General features: G+C 43.9%; 1 protein-coding gene across 1 annotated transcript in view; it reads right to left on the bottom strand.

Annotated features, from left to right (window-relative positions):
* The window catches only part of ABI3BP (ABI family member 3 binding protein), a 343,927-nt gene that overhangs the window by 211,957 nt on the left and 113,353 nt on the right, over window positions 1–18,617 (bottom strand). The window lies entirely within an intron of this gene.

Below are 18,617 nucleotides of genomic sequence, written 5' to 3'. Positions count from 1 at the left end.
ACATCATAACTCTGGGCAAGTCTACAGTACAGTGCTACGTTGGTGTAGTTGCATCAATGCAGCTGTGCCGCTGTAGCATGTCTGGTGAAGACGCACTATGCCCACAGGAGAATGCTTTCCCGTCAGCATAATTACTCCAGCATGGCAAGAAACGTAAGTGATGTCGGCTGGAGACAAGCTATGCTGGCAGAAGAGCATCCCCCACCGACGTAGTGTTGGTGTGCACAGTGCGAAAATTGCGACGTTCGGGGAGTGGAGAGGGCTTTTTCACATCTCTAATTGACATAAGTTAGATCAACTTAAGTGGTAGTGTAGATGTGCCCTCCACCTCCACAAGAGGTGTAGAGCTTATGATGGTGTAGTGGGGGCAACAAAGTGTATAAGCACATAGACTGATATTTAATCATTTAATACTTGCATAATCTAGTGGCCACTGCAAAGCAGTGGGAGTCAGATGTGCTCACTTCTATTCTTCACTCCACCACTGACTGAATTTGAAATTTGAGCAAGTCATTTGGCATGTGCCTCAGTTTCCCCCTCTGTAAAATTAAATGTGTTACTTACCCCTCTCAAAGAGATACTATGAGGTTTAATTAAATTGTTAAATGCTTTGATAATTTTGAATAAAGGCACTAGATAAATGCAAGTAGTGTTATTATGAGCTCCTTTGGGCCAGGACTATGTCTTATGCATAGCACGACAGGCACTCCTCTTTATTAGGATCTCTGGCTACTATTAGAATACAAATAATATTTTTAATGTGATAGCTGAGCTATTGTTAGCAATTTTCTTGCCAGACAAATATGCATTTTCCATAGTTTCAAATGTTTACATTTATTTAAATTTTTTCTCAACACTCAGTATCCTGGTTTTCTATTTTCATTTATTAAACTACAAAGTTCTCATAAAAAGTTTATCCTTTTTATGGATAAAGATGTGGCGTTAAGGTTGAGGCTACATTTTATTTTTTTTAATATACAGTGCAATTTATTACAATAGCTAAAGATGCAACATTTAAATAACAAAAACAAATCTCATAGCCATTAGCCCCACAAAATAAAATCAAAGGGTTTCAAACAGATGAGAATTTTGTTTTTAAACTGAGCCTTGCTAAAATAGCATTAAGTTTTCATAAAGCTAGAGTTGCAAATCAGAACTACAGCTGTTTTCAAGTGTCAGAGTCATTTGCTGGCTAGCTGGATTGATTGACTGAGAGCCAGCTTGTAAACTCTTTGGAAATATTGCTCTTCATAGGAAACAATGAAATGAAGCAAATAAAGCAAAATCAAACCTTGCTGTTATTTTTATACCCAGGCTAACAAATTCTCAGTATGTTTGATCGAACCTTCAAGAGCACAAATGCACGTTGTGAGAGGCTGCAGTTCAAGTGATGTTCCAGCAGTGAAAGCCAGATAACTTCACCCCACAGCCTAGAATAATAAACTGTTTGATTAAAACAATGTTCAGAGGGGAGGAGTGTTTATAGTTTTGGGAAACTTATCTTCAGAAAAAGGAAGGAAATCCTTCTTCCTGAGACATCAGAGATCAGATAAACCAATCTTTCTACTCCTTTAAAACATTCAATTCCCCTTTCTGCTCTCAGATATGGCTGCACAACTCTAACAGAAATCACAGGAGTTGGGTAGGCATATTTGAGGGCAGAATTTGGCCCACAGTAAATTGATCTGGACTGTTTTTCCTATAATTTTAAATATGGGTGTCAACATAAAATTAATTGGGCTACTATAAGATACAATGGGCCAAATTTGTCCTTAGTGAGGGATCCTGCAGCCCAATTGCCCTAAGACCCCAAAATCATTATGCAATACAAAGCAGTACTGCAATTAAAAGAAACCCACAGAGAAGACCTCTCATTGGTGTTCTACATAAATACATAAAGAAAGGGCCAGGGAAAAGCTGTGTTTTTTTAAAAAAGTGTGCGGGGAGGTGCAGGAAGGATCTTAGAATACCACACCCAATGCCTTCTCTTGTATTGGAAAAGTTGCTTGGATTTTTAGTTGATTTAATTAAATCAACACAATTAAATAGGCAGAAACCCATAACACAGATGTACTTAAACTAGTTTAATACTTGCTTTTAAATGGGTTCAGACTGTATCTGAATAAAAAGAAACTGAATGCAGTAAAGTTAATCTGGTTTAACACCATCTGCATTAGGAATTTGAACTGAGTTAACAAAATCGATTTTAAACCAATTTTAGTTAACTGATGCAAATTTTCAGTGTACACAAAACCTCAATCAGGAACAAGAAACGTAGTGCAAATTAAACAGGAACTGACCCAAAACTTCATTCATCCCACAGTTTGAAACAAAACATTTTTGGTGTTTGAAAATTATTATTACTGAGAAAAAGTTATGGCACTGCCTTTATCTAACAATCTCAAAACTCTTTAAACCATTAGTTCATTAAACTCTACAACAGCCCTGTGAGGTAAGTATTATTAATACGAAATTTTACAGATGGGTAAACTGAGAGAGAAGAGATTAAGACCTTACATTTTCAAAAGACTTCATTTTTGGTGCCCAATTCAAGATATTAAGTGCCTGGATTTTTCCACCTACAGCTCCCACTGAAATCAACTGGAATTGGGAGGTTCTTAACACCTATTAAGAACAGTCCATCAGTTTCTCAAGTTGGGACAGCCAAAACAGAGGTGTCCAAAATTAGTGGGCACTTGACAATTTAAGCCTAAATGACTTGCCCAAGATCATGCAGTGGCGTTGTAGCCATGTTGATCCCAGGTTATCCGACAAACAAGGGGCTGAGGCGGTATCTTGTATTGGACCAACTTCTGTTGGTGAGAGAGACAAGCTTTCGAGCTACTCAGCGCTCTTCTTCAGGTCAGGGAATGTACTAAGCCAGAGGTGGGCCATTTCCGGCCACGGGACTGTCCTACCTGGCCCTTGAGCTCCCCACCGGGGAGGCTAGCCCCTGGCCCCTCCCCCACTGTCCTCCCTCCCCCGCAGTTATGCCGCATTGCTCTGGGCGGCGGGGCTGCACGCTCCTGCTGGGCAGCGTGTCTGGCTCTGGCTGGGCGGCGAAGCTCCAGGCATGCAGCTCTGAGCTGCTTGGTCAGGGGGCCAGGGCCGGCAGGCAGTCAGGGGGCAGTTGGATAGGTATGGGAGTCCTGGGGGCAGCTGGATGGGGCAGAGGTTCTGGGGGGGGCAGTCAGAGGACAGGGAACAGGGGGAGATGGATAGGTGTGGGAGTCCCGGGGGGCCTGTCAGGGGGCGGGGGTGTGAATACGGGTTGGGGCAGTCAGGGAGCGGGGGGGTTGGATAGGGGGCTGTTAGGGGGCAGGGGGTCCCAGGATGGGATGGTCAAGGGACAATGAGCAGGGAGAGTTGGATGGGTGGGGGGCTTTGAGGGGGGCAGTCAGGGGGCGGGAAGTGGGAGAGGGCGGATAGGGAGCAGGGGCCAGGCAGTTTGGGGAGGCACAGCCTTCCCTACCTGGCCCACCATACAGTTTTGCAACCCCAACGTGGCCCTCGGGCCAAAAAGTTTGCCCACCCCTGTACTAAGAGTTCCTTTTCCCAGACCTAATGAAGAGCTCTGTGTAGCTCGAAAGTTCATCTCTCACCAACAGAGGTTGGCCCAATACAAGAAACAACCTCACTGACTTTGCCTAAGATCACACAGTTAGTGGCTGAGCAAGACAAAGAACAGTAGTGGGCTAATTTTAAACAACCAAAACCTTGAAAATACTGACTTGGTTTTCCTGTTCTCCCAACTCAATCCTCTACTGGATATTCAAGTAAGTGAGAGATCACATTGCCCTCTATTCTTGTACAAAGTGCCATGGAATCTTTAATACCCACAAACGTGGTTTTAAGTCTTGCCTTACTTTGCACTGGCTCATGAAGAGCAAATGTTGCTCCTTGGAATACACCACGTAAGCATTTTTATTAATAAAAGGCCTATTGGCTGCCTGAAATCTGTTATCCAGGGATGTTTAGATCTGCCAGTTCCCCCCTGCTACTTCCTGAAGCAACCTTCATTAATCATGGGGTGGGGGTGGGGGGTCCTCTCATCCAAATACTGAGCAGAAAAAACACTCAAATTTGTGAGATATGATTAGAGAAGAGTCTGGAACAGTATGTGCAGCAACACATAATGAAGGGTTTATCCAGAAAGCATAAACTTCTTCCACCCACCCTTCCCCCACACACCAAAGATCACAAAATCTAATGTTTATATACAGTTGTTAGTTTTATAATTTCTTCTTGTTCTATATTTGAAATCTGTTCTCAGAAAAAATGTGTTACGTTGGGCGTTGTTCACTCACCCTTCATGGAGGTTGGCAAGTACACTCCATGTGAAGAACAGAGCATATCCACATTTTCCAATGAACTCATCATTTCCCTGATAACACTATTTAAAAAGGAAGCACTTTTGAAAAATAAAGGGATTTTTTTTGTTATAATGGATAGGGCTAGGAACCAGTTGTCTGATATTAGAGACAAAATTACTAAACTAAATTTAAGTCAACACTGTATTGTATTATGTTCATCCTCATCGAGGTCAATGATTATGAAACTGGAACAATTTAAATCAGACACTAAAGTTCATGTTGCAGTCCAGACAAGATTAAAATCCAGGTCTAAACTGAGCTAACAGAACATATTACAATATAGAAATATGCTTGGGAGAGGTTATGGAGCAGACCCAAACATTTTACTGCATATGTAAGGGTACAAGGATCATCGTTTATTTTAATTTGTATGTATTTGTACAGTGCCAATCAACATAGTACACAAGCACTGTTGTTGGCAATCCCTTGGAGTTCAAGGATGACTGTCGTCCAATAAAATGATGGCCAGTTATCGCTGGTGGATCTGCAGGTGGCTAATGAGACCAATCTGGGATCCACAGATCTTGTCATAGTTGGCACAGACAGTTCCCAGTGGAAGGGGCAGATCTGGATTGTTAAATTGGGCTGCAGCATGTTCTTTCCTCCCTTCCCATTTCCTGTTGTCTCCATTGGATCTCAAAATACTAGCATCCTTGCCATAAAGTCCTTTTCCATTTTGATCAATCGAGGGATTGGGTTTTCCATGAAGATGTGCAATATTGACACATTCATGTTGGCTTTGAGGGTGTCTTTGAAGCATTTTTTTTTACCCACCCCAGACTGTTGACCATGGCTCAGTTGCGAGAGCATTATCTGCTTCGGGAGTTGATTTTCTGGCATTCAAAGAACATGACGAGCCCAACAAAGTTGGTGGCGGATGATCATAGCTTCAATGCTGCAGATTCTGGCTTGGGACAGAACACTGACATTGGTGCGTCAGTCATCCCACTTGTTCGGAAGATCTTTCAGAAGCACCGTTGATGGCGTCATTCAAGAACCTTGAGGTATCTACTGTACGTGACCCAGGTTTCAGCACCGTACAAGAGAGCAGGAACAACAACAGCCTGGTACACAAGAAGCTTGGTTTGATTCTTGATGCCACAATCTTCGAAGACACGTTTTCTCAAGCATCTGAAAACTGCACTGGTATATTGAAGGCAGTGTTGAATTTTCTCATCATTGTCAACTTTCTGTGACAGATAGCTGCCAAGGTAAAGAAGGTCCTCAATGTTCTCCAGCGTCTCTTTATTCAGCTGAATTACAAGAGCAGGATCCTGGTGATTCGGAGTCTGTTGGTGTAGTTTAGTTTTCTGGATGTTAAGCATGAGGCTGAGTTAGCCTCTGAAAAAATGTTGACTGTTTTTTGAAGATCTTCTGAGTGGGTGCACTGGGCACAGTTATCCACATATTAGAGTTCAGCAACTGAGTTAGGGTATGTCTACACTGGAAACTTCAAAGTGCTGCCGCGGGAACACTCCCATGGCAGCGCTTTGAAGTGCGAGTGTGGTTCCGTGCGAGTGATGGGAGAGAGCTTCCAGTGCTCGGAGCCTGTCTAAACGAGCGCTTTAAAGTCCTCACACTTGCTGTGCTCAGGGGGGTGATTTTTCACACCCCCGAGCCAGCAAGTCAGAGCACTATAAAATGTAAGTGTAGACATACCTTTAGTGAGAGACTGTGTCTTGGATCGAAAGTGATTGACGTTGAAAAGCTTGCCATCCATTCTGTATTGGATGTCAAACCTGGAGCTTGTCAGCAATGAAACGGAGGATGACAGCAAGGAAGATGGAGAAAAGGCTTGGAGTGATGACACAGCCTTGCTTGACTCCTATCCTGACTAGGAAGGGGTCCGTTTCAGATCCATTGCTGATGACTATCATAGCCATGTTGCTGTGGAGGATTGGAAGTTGGCAACAAATTTTGGTGGGCATCCAAATTTAAGGAGAATTCTCCAAAGAGCCTCACAATGGATGGAGTTGAATGCTTTCATGAGGTGAATGAAGACTATGTACAGAGGTCGATGTTGCTTGTGGCACTTTTCCTGAAGTTGGTGGGCAGTGAAAATCATGTTGATGGTACCTTGAGATGGTCTGAATCCACACTGTGAATCTGTGAGGATTTCCTTGGCCAAGGGAAGCAGCAGGTGAGGAGGATTCTGGCAAGAATCTTTCCAGAAATGGACAACAGGACAATTCCTTGATACTTTCCACAATCCGCTTTGTGTCCTTCTTTGAAGACAGTGACGATGATGGCATCCCTAAAATCAGCTGGGATTTCTTCTTAATTCCAAATGTTGACGATTCAAATGTAAGCTGATGAGCCAGTTCTTCCCCCCCCTTCTTTGAAGATTTCAACAGGGATTCCATCAGGTCCAAATACCTTATTGTTCTTCAGCTGTTTGATGAAAACCATCAAAACAAGCACCACACATAAATTGATTAACTTAGCCTTAAAATACTCCTGTACGGTAGAGAAGTATTCTCCCATTTTGCAGATGGGGAAGCAGAACTGTAGAAAGGCAGAGTGACTTGCTCAGTTTCTCACAGCGAGTCCACCACAGAGCCAGGATTAGAAATTAGCGTTCTTGACTCCCAGTCCTGTGCTGTACTTTAACGTTTCTCCCATTTAAGTGAGAAGGTTATTGAGTCTTCATGCTGACTGAATCATTGGCTCCTGTGTTGCTGAAAAGCACTGTCACTGACCTGTTTATGCTCCCCTTGATGGACACTCACCAGACTGATTTGTTTAGATCTAAACACTAGGACCTGCATGCTGTTAATCCCACTGAGCCTGAGCAGCATCCGGGCACTGTCTCTGGCCCTGGCCTCTCAGGGTATGTCTACGCAGCAATTGGAGACATGTGGCTGGCCTGTGTCAGCTGACTTGGGCTCGCAGGGCTCAGACTGCAGGGCTGTTTCATTGCTATGTAGACTTCTGGGCTCGGGCTGGAATCTAGATTCTGGAACCCTCCCACCTCGCAGGAAGTCTACATAACAATGAAACAACCCTGCAGCCCAAGCCCTGTGAGCCTGAGTTTGCTGGCACAGGCCAGTCACAGGTGTTCTGTTGCTGTGTAGATGTACGCTCAAGCTCTGTCCTGGGGTACAGATGCCCAGGTTAGTACCCCTTCCTGGAAGTGGGACTCTGCAGTTCAGCTGTCATAGGCCCCAAGATCAGTGCTGAATCCTCCAAATCTCCCCAGTAGTTTAGTCACCCCAGTTACATATTAACCCTTCAGGGACATGCAACAGTTTCAGCAATGAACTCGGAAGCTTTGCAAAGTAACTTATTAAACACATGAACACTTTATTCCTAGAAGAAAGCCTAGAGACTTACAAATCCAACCAAAACCTGCACACAAAACACTCCCTCCTGTGTCCTCACCATTCTGAAAGCCCTTGGGGTTGTTGGTCAGTCCCTTCAGGATGCCAGGACCTTCCTCTCCTCTTGTTCAGACTTCATATTCTCTCTCTGAGCCTCTGCAACAAGTTCTCTAGCTCATTCAGGTTCAGGAGCCAAATGATTTCCCTAGCTCAGAGAGCATGTGTCTTCACAGCAGCTTCTAACAACCTCCTCCTTTGTTCTCCTTTTCCACTGAGGAATTTCCATTACTCCAACATCCCTTCCCCCTCCAAACCCAAGGCAACCTGGGATAACCACTTTCCTTCAGTTTAGCCAATCTCTTTAGCAAATCCATTGGGTATCAGGGCAAAGGCACTCCATGTTAACAATTACTTCTTCCTGTAGCTACTTCCAGACGGGGTGCGATATGTGACATGGTCCCTATCAGCAAATGACTGATTCAATATACACTTAGGGTTAGTTATACATAGAGGTCCTAGAATCAGAATTAATAAATTTTATATAGATTTCCCAAACCATCACACGTGCATATTGATGGCAATTGTTATGATGATTTTTTGTGACGTGGAAACCAATTGTTGGACTGACACAACCAATACACTTTAAAAGGCCAGTGAATAATTGTCTAAGGGCTATACTGAACATTAACATACGGCAACACCCCCCTACCAACACAGTAATACATCCCTTTATGAGGCCTGCAGTTAAATAATCCATCTTTACATATATACAGTAGAAGAATTGCTCAAAAATAAGCTGAAGAGCAAGGACCCAAAAGGCTGCTCTCTTCTTCAAGGCCTACTTAACCCCAAATTCTCACAGGGAGGTATAAAGGATATCTATACATTTGCAAGAAAATGATTCATAATACATGTACAGTCTGTTCAATTACTTTGAGGATCTTCACCATAGTTGAGCCAAATTTTAAAAGGAACTGTGTTGGACCATATTAAAGAAGTTCTGTATTAAAATCACAAATGAGTTTGATTCCCCATAGTTTAAATTCCAGGGTATTACTAATTAAGAGATCTCTTGGTTTTTGGTAGTTTCTCTCCCTCTATGTGTGAAACTTGCAAGCTGCTAATTGCGTTAGTACATTCTAAGACAGAGTCTGTTCTCAAAGCAATTCACACAGAGCCCTGGTCTACACTAGGACTTTAGGTCGAATTTAGCAGCGTTAAATCAATGTAAACCTGCACCCGTCCACACGATGAAGCCCTTTATTTCGACTTAAAGGGCTCTTAAAATCGATTTCCTTACTCCACCCCTGACAAGTGGATTAGCGCTTAAATCGGCCTTGCCGGCTCAAATTTCGGGTACTGTGGACACAATTCGACGGTATTGGCCTCTGGGAGCTATCCCAGAGTGCTCCATTGTGACCGCTCTGGACAGCATTCTCAACTCAGATGCACTGGCCAGGTAGACAGGAAAAGAACCGCGAACTTTTGAATCTCATTTCCTGTTTGGCCAGTGTGGCAAGCTGCAGGTGACCATGCAGAGCTCATCAGTGCCGCGTGAAACTGAAGGAGCTGAGGCAAGCCTACCAGAAAACCAGAGAGGCGAACGGCCGCTCCGGGTCAGAGCCCCAAACATGCATGCTTCTATGATGAGCTGCATACCATTTTAGGGGGTTCAGCCACCACTACCCCAGCCATGTTGTTTGACTCCTTCAATGGAGATGGAGGCAACACGGAAGCAGGTTTTGGGGACGAAGAAGAAGATGATGATGATGATGAGGTTGTAGATAGCTCACAGCAAGCAAGCGGAGAAACCGGTTTTCCCGACAGCCAGGAACTGTTTCTCACCCTGGACCTGGAGCCAGTACCCCCCGAACCCACCCAAGGCTGCCTCCTGGACCCAGCAGGCGGAGAAGGGACCTCCGGTGAGTGTACCTTTTAAAATACTATACATGGTTTAAAAGCAAGCATGTGAAAGGATTACTTTGCCCTGGCATTCGCGGCTCTCCTGGATGTACTCCCAAAGCCTTTGCAAAAGGTTTCTGGGGAGGGCAGCCTTATTGCGTCCTTCATGGTAGGACACTTTACCACTCCAGGCCAGTAACACGTACTCGGGAATCATTGTACAACAAAGCATTGCAGTGTATGTTTGCTGGCGTTCAAACAACATCCGTTCTTTATCTCTCTGTGTTATCCTCAGAAGAGTGATATCATTCATGGTCACCTGTTTGAAATAGAGTGCTTTTCTTCAGGGGACACTCAGAGGAGCCCATTCCTGCTGGGCTGTTTGCCTGTGGCTAAACAGAAATGTTCCCCGCTGTTAGCCACAGGGAGGGGGGAAGGTTGAGTGAGTAGCCACGCGGTGGGGGGAGGCAAAATGAGACCTTGTAACGAAAGCACATGTGCTATGTATGTAATGTTAACAGCAAGGGTTACCCTGAAAGAGTGTAGCCACTGTTTTATAAAATGTGTCTTTTTAAATACCGCTGTCCCTTTTTTTTTCTCCACCAGCTGCATGTGTTTCAATGATCACAGGATCTTCTCCTTCCCAGAGGCTAGTAAAGCTTAGAAAGAAAAAAAAAACGCACTCGAGATGAAATGTTCTCCAAGCTCATGCTGTCCTCCCACACTGACAGAGCACAGACGAATGCGTGGAGGCAAATAATGTCAGAGTGCAGGAAAGCACAAAATGACCGGGAGGAGAGGTGGCGGGCTGAAGAGAGTAAGTGGCGGGCTGAAGACAGTAAGTGGCGGGCTGAAGACAGTAAGTGGCGGGCTGAAGACAGGGCTGAAGCTCAAATGTGGCGGCAGCATGATGAGAGGAGGCAGGATTCAATGCTGAGGCTCCTGGAGGACCAAACCAGTATGCTCCAGTGTATGGTTGAGCTGCAGCAAAGGCAGCTGGAGCACAGACTGCCACTACAGCCCCTGTGTAACCAACCGCCCTCCTGCCCAAGTTCCATAGCCTCCACACCCAGATGCCCAAGAACACGGTGGGGGGGGGCCACCGGCCAACCAGCCACTCTGCCACAGTGGATTGCCCAAAAAAAAGAAGGCTGTCATTCAATAAATTTTAAAGTTGTAAACTTTTAAAGTGCTGTGTGGCATTTTCCTTCCCTCCTCCACCACCCCTCCTGGGCTACCTTGGTAGTCATCCCCCTATTTGTATGATGAATGAATAAAGAATGCATGAATGTGAAGCAACAACGACTTTATTGCCTCTGCAAGCGGTGATTGAAGGGAGGAGGGGAGGGTGGTTAGCTTACAGGGAAGTAGAGTGAACCAAGGGGCGGGGGGTTTCATCAAGAAGAAACAAAGAGAACTTTCACACCGTAGCCTGGCCAGTCATGAAACTGGTTTTCAAAGCTTCTCTGATGCGTACCGCGCCCTCCTGTGCTCTTCTAACCGCCCTGGTGTCTGGCTGCGCGTAACCAGCAGCCAGGCGATTTGCCTCAACCTCCCACCCTGCCATAAACGTCCCCCCCTTACTCTCACAGATATTGTGGAGCACATAGCAAGCAGTAATAGCAGTGGGAATATTGGTTTCGCTGAGGTCTAAGCGAGTCAGTAAACTGCGCCAGCGCGCCTTTAAACGTCCAAATGCACATTCAACCACCATTCTGCACTTGCTCAGCCTGTAGTTGAACAGCTCCTGACTACTGTCCAGGCTGCCTGTGTACGGCTTCATGAGACATGCCATTAAGGGGTAGGCTGGGTCCCCAAGGATACATATAGGCATTTCAACATCCCCAACAGTTATTTTCTGGTCTGGGAATAAAGTCCCTTCCTGCCTCTTTTGAAACAGACCAGAGTTCCTGAAGGTGCGAGCATCACGTACCTTTCCCGGCCATCTCACATTGATGTTGGTGAAACGTCCCTTGTGATCCACCAGAGCTTGCAGCACTATTGAAAAGTACCCCTTGCGGTTTATGTACTCGGCGGCTTGGTGCTCCGGTGCCAAGATAGGGATATGGGTTCCGTCTATGGCCCCACCACAGTTAGGGAATCCCATTGCAGCAAAGCCATCCACTATGACCTGCACATTTCCCAGGGTCACTACCCTTGATATCAGCAGATCTTTGATTGCGTGGGCTACTTGCATCACAGCAGCCCCAACAGTAGATTTGCCCACTCCAAATTGATTCCCAACTGACCGGTAGCTGTCTGGCATTGCAAGCTTCCACAGGGCTATCGCCACTCGCTTCTCAACTGTGAGGGCTGCTCTCATCTTGGTATTCATGTGCTTCAGGGCAGGGGAAAGCAAGTCACAAAGTTCCATGAAAGTGCCCTTACGCATGTGAAAGTTTCGCAGCCACTGGGAATCGTCCCAGACCTGCAACACTATGCGGTCCCACCAGTCTGTGCTTGTTTCCCGAGCCCAGAATCGGCATTCCACAGCATGAACCTGCCCCATTAACACCATGATGCATGCATTGGCAGGGCCCATGCTTTCAGAGGAATCTGTGTCCATGTCCTGATCACTCATGTGACCGCGCTGATGTCACCTCCTCGCCCGGTATCGCTTTGCCAGGTTCTGGTGCTGCATGTACTGCTGGATAATGCATGTGGTGTTTAATGTGCTCCTAATTGCCAAAGTGAGCTGAGCGGCCTTCATGCTCGCCTTGGTATGGCGTCCGCACAGAAAAAAGGCGCGGAATGATTGTCTGCCGTTGCTCTGACAGAGGGAGGGGCGACTGATGACACGGCTTACAGGGTTGGCTTCAGGGAGCTAAAATCAACAAAGGGGGTGGCTTTACATCAAGGAGTATTTCAGGCAAGACTTCACAGAGGGTTTCAATAAGAAATGGTGCACCTAAGTTATTGTTCTTATTGGAACAAGGAGGTTAGTCTGGCATCTGATTGATACATGGCTAGATTTACCTCGCTGCACCTTCTCTGTGAGTGACTGCAGTGTGACCTAGAGGAATGAGTCCCCTAGACGGGGGAGGAGGCAAATGAGTACAAAACAAATCTGGTCTATTTCTTGTTTTGATCCACTCCATCTATCTTTTACATCTTTGGCTGGCAGCAGACGGTGCAGAAGGACTGCATGCCATCCACATCTCATGGCTGCTCGGCAGAAGATGGTACAGTACGACTGCTAGCCATCCTCATCTCTTGCCTGCCCGGCAGAAGATGGTGCAATACGACTGCTAGCCATCCTCATCTCTTGCCTGCCCGGCAGAAGATGGTACAGTACGACTGCTAGCAATCCGTATCGCCTGCCTGCTCACCATAAGACGGTTCAATAGGACTGACTGCAGGACTAAAGAGAATGACCTGGTCGAGTCACTCCACATTTAGTCCCTGCACCCATGTCTGCCCAGGCGCTCCCAGCTGACGTGGCCAGGAGCACCTCAGACACGACGATGACGGCTACCAGTTGTAGTGCACCGTCTGCTGCCAGAAGGCAATGGGTTGCTGCTACTGTGTAGCAATGCCGTACCACGTCTGCCAGCACCCAGGAGACATACGGTGACTGTTACCTGAGCGGGCTCCATGCTTGCCGTAGTATGGCGTCTGCACAGGTAACTCAGGAAAAAAGGCGTGAAACGATTGTCTGCCCTTGCTTTCACGGAGGGAGGGAGGGAAGGGGGGCCTGACGATATATACCCAGAACCACCTGCGACAATGTTTTAGCCCCATCAGGCATTGGGATCTCAACCCAGAATTCCAATGGGCAGCGGAGACTGCGGGAACTGTGGGATAGCTACCCAAAGTGCAACGCTCCGGAAGTCGACTCTAGCCTCGGTACTGTGGAAGCACTCCGCTGAGTTAATACACTTAATGCACTTAGAGCATTTTCTGTGGGGACACACACACTTGAATATATAAAACCGATTTCTAAAAAATCGACTTCTATAAATTCGACCTTATTCCGTAGTGTAGACATACCCAGAGAGAGACTCAAAGCAATACTCTGTAACAACAGAAACAGCACTCAGAGACTCCCCGCCCTTTTTTTGTATTAACAATTGTGATTAAAATAGAGATAGAGGATGTATGTGGATGGATGCTTGGTGTGAATAATAATTGAATGATCAGGGAGGTGCCAGCCTAAGAATCTAGTGTCCATCGGCTGAAGAAGGCGTCAAGTGGAAATAACCAGAGGACCCCCAGAGGGCAGACTGGAATCCACCCAACAGCCTCAAGAATGGGAGAACCAAAGAACAAGATAACATCTAGCAGCACGGAGCCATCAGGAATGTGCCATCTGCTGATTGATTCAGCAACAGCATGATGAAGCAATTCCCATAGACTGGCATAGGAAGAAATTCCTATAAAAATGGACTCTAGAAAGTGAGAACTTTGGGGTCTGATTCTGCAAACCAACTTCCAGGAGCATCAGATGAGCATCTGACAAGGCCCTGCTCCCTCCTCATGTCCAGGCCACCTGGCCAGTGGCTTGGCATGAGCAACTCTAAGGCTGGTAACTATGATAACAACCGTGCAGAACCTGTGTGTGTGTGTGTGTTTGTATGAATGAATGTGTGAATAAATATGAGATTGAATGGAATGTTATAGCTATAACTAACTGCTTACTATGATTCTTTCTGTATTCACAATAAATGTGGTATTTTGCTTTTTCCTCTTTAATAAGATCCTGCTGGTTTTTAATTTATTGGTATAACAACTGAACACCTGTAATTCCCAAGTCAACTTCAATGGAGCTATGCCATTTTATGGCAGCTGAGAATCGGGCCACTGGACTTGAGACACAACTCTTGACAGTACAACATTCCTTCCATATTAAGTTTAGGATCCAGCTTCAGCTGGATTAGGTGGTTGGGTTTTTTGTTGTTGTTGTTTGTTTTTTGTTTTTAAACCATCCTGGCAGCTACATCCAAGAATGGCAGATTTCTAGGAAGGGGAATGAATGAGAGAGAGTTTAATCTTCCAGTCATCCACCAGAATATCGTACTCCAACACCTAAGAGCTGAATATGACATTTTAAAGCAGAGCTGGCTTGCAATCAACAATTGTTAGACCCAAACAAGCCTTTATTTTGGCAACTGAGCTTGAAATGTTGTGTATCCCTCTGCTCTTGTTTAACAGATAACTGATCAGAAAAACTACTTCCTTTCTAGAATGCTAGAAAATGCAACCTTAACTTGCATTAAGTGGTCCTGTTTCAGATGCAGAAATCCTGTTTTCAAAAGCCAATAGCTTTTGTCTGATTCTATTTAAACTTCTCAAGTTTTAAGTATGTTGGCCTATGTGAAATTTAAGATTCAACAAATCATTGAAAATATGTTAAATTCCGGTAAAATTGTCTAAAGAGTTTTAAAATGTCATTCATTTTAGAGTGTACCCGAGTTATATTTTGTGGATACTAAAATTTTTTTACTGACTTTAGTAAGTTTTGCCATCTGCCCAAATGAAGACTAATTTGGAAACAGCCACTCTACGAGCTGATAAACGAAAAATTGCTTGGTGAAACAGATAGAACAAAACCTACAATCTTTAGAAAGATATTATTTTAAATAAAGGTTTGTCCATGTGTTACTGGACAGCTCCTTGTCTCATGAATTCATGATAAGTTTCTATTGATTGAACAGGACAGAGAAAGTTGCTCAACTATTCTTCATTCTGGGACAATATAATCTTTTTTATATAACTTTAAAGTGTTTTATGGCCTTGAGAAAAAAAACCCAAAAATTTCTGGAACCTAGGTCCCTTGAAACATTAACATTTTGCACATGGGTCTTATATTTGTTAAATGATCCAGTTCTTTCCATCCGTTAAAAACCAAACACACACGAGTTAGGACATGACCTGAGTGCAGGATACTTTTATGTTCAAATTAATAGACAAAAATTAGGAAGCCACCATATGTACTAAAACATTAAAATAGGAGTTAAGGTAGCACCAATCAAACACAGTCCAGGTGAACTGGAGGTTTGAAACAGCAAAGAAAGAGGAGACCCAGGTCTTTGGCTTTGTGACAAATGTTAAGTTTTGTTCACTGCCAAGTTAAGTTTTCTATCCTTCCTACTGTTTTGTTTCTTGGAACAACTTTGGAAAAAATACTAAGTTTCAGCTTGTGTTTTGTCCCACATCCATGTTAATTATAATCTTTCTATTTAAGATGCCATATGAACTCTCACTTAACTTTAACAAAGTTCAGACTTCGCAGATGATAACTCAGATTGGGATGAAGATACAGGTTTTCAAAGGGTTTCAAATTGTGCCTGCAGTCCTCACCCATCACTACGTAAGTCACTGTCAGCTATGGCCCAGATTCAGCACCACTGACACCAAAGGACTTTTGTCACTGACTCAACAGGAGCAGGACTGAGTTCTGTTTTAGAAAATTCAGTATATATGTCTACCGTACTTGTTCTATTGTCCTGTAAATTACAATTAGGCAGTGTCTGTCTTGCCAGTGAAGGTATGTTTACATTACAATGAAAACCATGGCACAGCCATAGCTGGCCTGGGTCAGTTGTCTCAGGCTTGCAGGGCTCATCCTGCAGGACTAAAAATTGCAGTGTAGATGTTTGGGCTCGGGCTGGAGGGAGGTGAGATCTCAGAGCCTTGGCTCCAGCCTGAGCCCGAACATCTACAGTGCAATTTTATAGTCCCACATGCCCAAGTCACCTCACTTAGGCTCTTGCTCTTGGTGCCATGGGTTTTTTATGGCAGTATAGATATACCCTGAGATACAAAACCAAAGACCTGTTCACTCATGATTGTTGAGCATCCTGTGGCACTTTTCATAGAACTAGAGGTGGATTAATTCCAACTTGGGCACTTGCATTCTGCCTCCCTACATTTCTCCAACACTCCTAATCACCTGCTACATAGGGCTGGTGTGGAATGGCTATTGTATTTCACCCACAATCTTTCAGTGGTATTTGAGCAATTCCCATACAGGCAGTTAATAAAGCACTGGAGGATAATTCTGTACGAAAAGCTTCATATACATATATGGCACGATTCTTAAAAGTAAGTTAAAGTATAGCCTAAATGTTTAAAACACATTTCTTTCTTGAGATTCAGTGGCAGTTGTTCTCCTTGCTAAAATACAAACGATTCTCTTATTGCCAAATGGGCAGTAAAATGGTTTTACCTTTCAGTGGTACCTTTCATGGGCTGGTAGTACTGAACTATATTGTCCTCTGCTCTATCCACAGTGGAAAATGGAACCAGTGGACAATGCAAATAGCACTTGTAAAGCTATAACACTTCAGGGAAAAACAAAATCCTAATGTAGCAGTGCAGTTGCCAACCACAGTATGTTTAGGAGAGAGAATGCCAGTGCACCAGTTGACATTACAACCCATTTTGCCACCCTCACTTTTCAGTGATGTTCATACACTAGATAGCGTTTATGCTGAAGCAACCACATGCCATGTCCATTTGGTATGACAATCCCGAGACCTATTAAGCAGAACATAATATAGTGCTCATAAGGGATTGATGTGACTATGGAGTAATTCCCCTGGAGTCAATTTACATCAGTGTAACAGAGTCTGGAATCCAGCCACGGTCTTTAAAAATCAAATGTAACATTAACATATACATCATCTGGAAAACACAAATATATATATGAACAACATACAGCAGTCCTACAAGACCTTCTAGTAATTTTATAGAGAACATTAGGAATGTGATCGAAGAGTTCCAAATTTTGTAATTTTTCCCCAACATCCACTTCAGTCCCTCTGTCTCCCAGCAAACCAACATCAAACTCATTAAGATTCAGTAGTGTTAATTTCAACCACACACTAACTACTACTACTCAGAGATTCTCTCTTTACCACATGCACTTGCCAGACATTACTAAAACTTGTAACATACAGCCTCTGAAAATATTTGGAAAATCCCCTAAATACTCCAGTATTAAAAGAACTAAATCAAAAACAAATAAAAAACAATGAGTGAAAAGGTTTCTTTATAGGAACTGGGTGTATAGTGAGAGACGATGATATGAACATTTTTATAACAGTGAAAGAGGAGTTCATACACATTCATCTGGTTTTGCACAATGTCCTGTCAAGCTGCCAACGTTGTTTTTCATTATTTTCAATCACTTTCTCAAAGAATGCTTAAAATGAATTCAGAATTAGAATATTTTAACCATCTTTCTAGCAACAATGCCAAAGATTCACAGCTATGTCATATCATAAATAGCATGTTTTGTGGCCCTTAATAGAGTTTGAACTGCAAGGTAATTAAGTGTGCAGAGTTCATGTGAAAGTTCTAGTGTAGAATATTATCTGTTCTGAATGTTGGTCCCTGCTACCTGATTTTTCTGACTTTTTAAAAGATATAACTCTTAAGTTTCCAGTGCTTACAGAATTGATAATTAACTGCTTATAGATACGCTTTTAAGTTACTATTACATTAGCCAACATCTTCAAACTTCATTGCATTTTTTTCTTTCTTGTAAGAAAGGAGGAGAATAAAATCACCTATCCAAATCTCTAGGCACTTTTGAGAATTCTTAAAACAAAGTAAAAGCTTCCCTTCCCCCCAAACCAGAACTTAAACCTTCAGCTAACAGTTTGGACCAACAACAATCCACAATACCTTAGGGCACTTTAGCCTATCTCTCTGCCCCCAGAAGCTTGGAAAACTGCTACATGGACTTTGGAGCATGCCCGAAAAGACAACAGACTTGTGCTAGTTTGGACCAACAATTCCAGTGAATATCCCCTCACAGCAAGCTGAAACAAGAACTTTCTGTTAGCACATAAGAATCAGAAAGTACAACTAATTAATTATCTACTGTCAGGCTCTAATTTTCAAAGCGATGTCTACCTAACTGCAAGCATGATTTTATATAACATCTCACTTGGATACAGAAATCCTTTCCTGAGGCGCACAGGCAAACTGGGTTTGTGAGTACTGTGACAGGGTCGAGCCAGATGGCTACAGGAGAGTGATAGAAGGCGGATATATTAGCCCCAGGATAAGCAGG

Source organism: Eretmochelys imbricata, chromosome 1 (assembly GCF_965152235.1).
Source record: "Eretmochelys imbricata isolate rEreImb1 chromosome 1, rEreImb1.hap1, whole genome shotgun sequence".
NCBI lineage: Eukaryota > Metazoa > Chordata > Testudines > Cheloniidae > Eretmochelys > Eretmochelys imbricata.
This window is presented reverse-complemented; position numbering and strand designations above follow the sequence as displayed.